This window comes from Triticum dicoccoides, chromosome 5A (genome assembly GCF_002162155.2).
Source record: "Triticum dicoccoides isolate Atlit2015 ecotype Zavitan chromosome 5A, WEW_v2.0, whole genome shotgun sequence".
In the NCBI taxonomy this organism is placed as follows: Eukaryota; Viridiplantae; Streptophyta; class Magnoliopsida; order Poales; family Poaceae; genus Triticum; species Triticum dicoccoides.
The window spans coordinates 56816592-56820168 of NC_041388.1; the positions used below are offsets into that span (position 1 = coordinate 56816592).

A 3577-nucleotide genomic window follows, 5' to 3' on the forward strand; every position below is an offset into this window, starting at 1 on the left:
AGGTTTCATACGGAAACTCGTCTGTTACAAAGGAATGTCATTTTTTTGAACTTATTTGAACTCCAGAGTTTTTTTGTTCAAAATGCACCATTTAAAGGCACATCATCAATTTTCAACCCTTTCTGACTTCATTTGTTATTTTTCATGCATTTACTGATTATTTTGAGCTATAAGACCCTGAAATTGAAAAACATTTCAAATAAACCCTGAAAAGGTTGAAAGTTGGCATGGTATCACCATTTCACCCACATAGCATGTGCAAGAAAGTAGAGAGGGTTACGGCAAAAACTGGATGCACTTCGTGTACAAAAGGGACAATCTCTTTCGAAGTATGAGGGTTTCATATGAAAACTCGTCTGTTACAAAGGGATTTCATTTTTTTGAACTTATTTGAACTCCAGAGTTTTTCTGTGTTCAAAATGCACCATTCAAAACCACATCATCAATTTTCAACCCTTTCTGACTTCATTTGTTATTTTTCATGCATTTACTGATTATTTTGAGCTATAAGACCCTGAAATTGAAAAGCATTTCAAATGAACTCTGAAAAGGTTGAAAGTTAGCATGGTATCATCATTTCACCCACATAGCATGTGCAAGAAAATAGAGAGTGTTACAGCAAAAACTATATGCACTTCGTGTATAAAACGGACAATCTCTTTCGAAGTATGAGGGTTTCATACGGAAACTCATCTGTTACAAAGGGATTTCATTTTTTGAATTTATTTGAACTCCAGAGTTTTTCTGTGTTCAAAATGCACCATTCCAAGCCACATCATCAATTTTCAACCCTTTCTGACTTAATTTGTTATTTTTCATGCATTTACTGATTATTTTGAGCTATAAGACCCTAAAATTGAAAAGCATTTTAAATAAACTCTGAAAAGGTTGAAAGTTGGCATGGTATCATCATTTCACCCACATAGCATGTGCGAGAAAGTAGAGAGGGTTACGGCAAAAACTGGATGCACTTCGTGTACAAAACGGACACTCTCTTTCGAAGTATGAGGGTTTCATACGGAAACCCGTCTGTTACAAAGGGATTTTATTTTTAACTTGTTTGAACTCCATAATTTTTCCGTGTTCAAAATGCACCATTCAAAGCCACATCATCAATTTAATACATATGGCTCTAATGAATAGATAAGTGACCAAATTAATAGAACTTCATCGTCACATTAAAAACAAAGTACATACATAGTTCTCATTGAACAACATATAGCTCTCCAGAGCATCTAGTTAAACGATACATTGAAACTATGTAAAACCTTTCAATGCAATAACAAATGCTATCATAATCACAACCAAGGTAAAAATTGATCCAACGGCATAATGATAACAAGCCTCAGTATGAATATCATATTTTCTAATCTTTCTAATCTTCAACCGCATTGCATCCATCTTGATCTTGTGATCATCGACGACATCCGCAACATGCAACTCCAATATCATCTTCTCTTCCTCATTTTTTTATTTTTTCCTTCAAGTAATTGTTTTCTTCTTCAACTAAATTTAACCTCTCGACAATAGGGTCGGTTGGAATTTTCGGTTCAACTACCTCCTACATAAATAAAATCTATCTCACATTAGTCGGCGTAATTGTCAAAAACAATAAATGAAGCAAATAGTTATAAAAAGATAATATATACCACATCTGAATCATAGACAGGACGAGGACCGACGGGGGCGGATACCAAAACCATCGCATTATATAATAACAAGCAATAATAAAAGTTAGAAAATTAGACAAGTATCTATCTAAAGAATTATTTTCTTTTAAAAAGAAGATAAGAACAAGAGGCTCAGCACGGTGGTGCCGGCGACGAGATCGGCGCGGGCGATCGACGGCGGTGAAGACAAGGACGGGACGTGACGGACCGCTAAACCTATGCAAATCTCGGGGGAAATGGAGCTTGGAGGTCGAGCTTCGAGAGGAGAAAGCTTAACTAGCATGGCTCGGGCATTTCATCGAACACCTCATGTGCATAGGAGGTGAGCTAGAGCACCCAAATGCCCTCTCCTCGCCGGCCAGAAAAAATAGAGCACTGTGGAGTGCTCTGCTGCGGCGATGAGGTATATATAGGCAACTCATTTGTCCCGGTTCGTGGCTGGAACCGGGTCTAAAGCTCCCCCTTCTGTCCCGGTTCGAGCCACGAACCGGGACCAATGTATGTGGGCCAGGAGCGAGGCCCATTGGTCCCGGTTCGTGCCAGGAACCGGGACAAATGTGTCCAGACGAAGCGGGACCAATGCCCAGGAGGCCCTGGCCGCCCCCCTGGGCTCACGAACTGGGACGTATGCCCCCATGGGTCCCGGTTTATGGCTGAATCGGGACTAATGGGCTGGCCAGGCCCGAACCAAAGCCCTGTTTTCTACTAGTGCAACCGGACATCTCAAATTGGAAGCCTCAAATCAAACACAATAAGGTGTAGGAGAGGGTCGTGCTCTTGCGTTGTCCACGTCGGATTAGCTACAGACAAAGAAGACCGGCGGTTTGCCCTTCTCCGCCCCATCGCGTTGTTTGCTTCGTCCAAAAGAGTAGAGAGAGAGGAAGAGGAAATCGCCCCCACCCCTTCTCCCTCGACGCATGTTAGGGTTGTCGCCGCCACCACCTCAGCCCATGGCCAGGTCCTCCGACGCCGGCCATCGGAGAAGGAAGCGAACTTGACATCCAGTCGTCCACGCCTCCTCTCAACTGAGGCACATCGCCTCCTTTCTTCCCCTTCCTCACCTCTGACCCCCTCTCAATCTGGATCCATGGAGATGGACGTCAAGGAGGACGAGTATGTGGAGGAGGGCCCTGCCGGCGGCACCAAAAGCAACTCAACAAGAACCACCGTCGGAGGCAAGTCACTGTCGACACGGATCCGCTTCGTCTGCGCCACCAAGGGCCAACCATTCCAAATCCGACCAAGTACCACACATCCTACCTCTTCCAACTGTTGAATCTATTTCCATGACCAGGCCCGCTCTCTAGCTTTTCTCCTGCCTTTGCATGTTGATTTGCTTCTACTTTGCTGTCCATGGAGGTTCAGATGAACCAATTTACATTGCATGCAACAATAGCAGCTCTCTCTTTTTTACATGTTTTATAGTCTGCATATTTTCTTGTAATGGCTGCATTAAGCCAGTAACAGTTGAATTGCTCATAATATGCTACCATATGGCATGTATTAGACTGTTAGTTGACGCAGGGGAGTTGCGGGAATACAGGTGTTAACTTAGATTCGAAACTCTGAATTTTACTGATTCTTGTATTAGCCCTCTATCCCTAAAACTAGTGGTTTTGGCGCCCCCTTGCGGCGCCTCCTGAGTGAAAGCTCGGTACTTGCTTTTGAAGCTATCCTGTCTCATTTTTTCTTTTTGCTAATTATAGTCTCATTTTTGCTTTTTGCTAATTATAGCTTCAAAAGCAGGTACTCTCCAACTGTACACATGGATTAGCCAAATTCGAATTTTTAAAATGATGTTATATCCATGGTACTCTCCAACCTGCCAGAGAAATGACAAGTATTTAGAGGGCACAAATGAAGGAAAGAAAAATATATTACGTACTTGTTTTCCTTCTCCAAACAGT

At 42.4% G+C, this 3577-nt stretch overlaps 1 long non-coding RNA gene across 3 annotated transcripts in view; it reads right to left on the minus strand.

The window, feature by feature from the left end:
* Positions 1-1511: 1511 nt before the first annotated feature.
* LOC119299269 overlaps positions 1512-3577 on the minus strand; it is a 5382-nt gene continuing 3316 nt past the window's right edge. For all 3 annotated transcript variants that reach the window (XR_005146113.1, XR_005146112.1, XR_005146114.1), the window contains one exon: positions 1512-1561. This is a non-coding gene — a long non-coding RNA (uncharacterized LOC119299269). The remainder of the gene's footprint in view (positions 1562-3577) is intronic.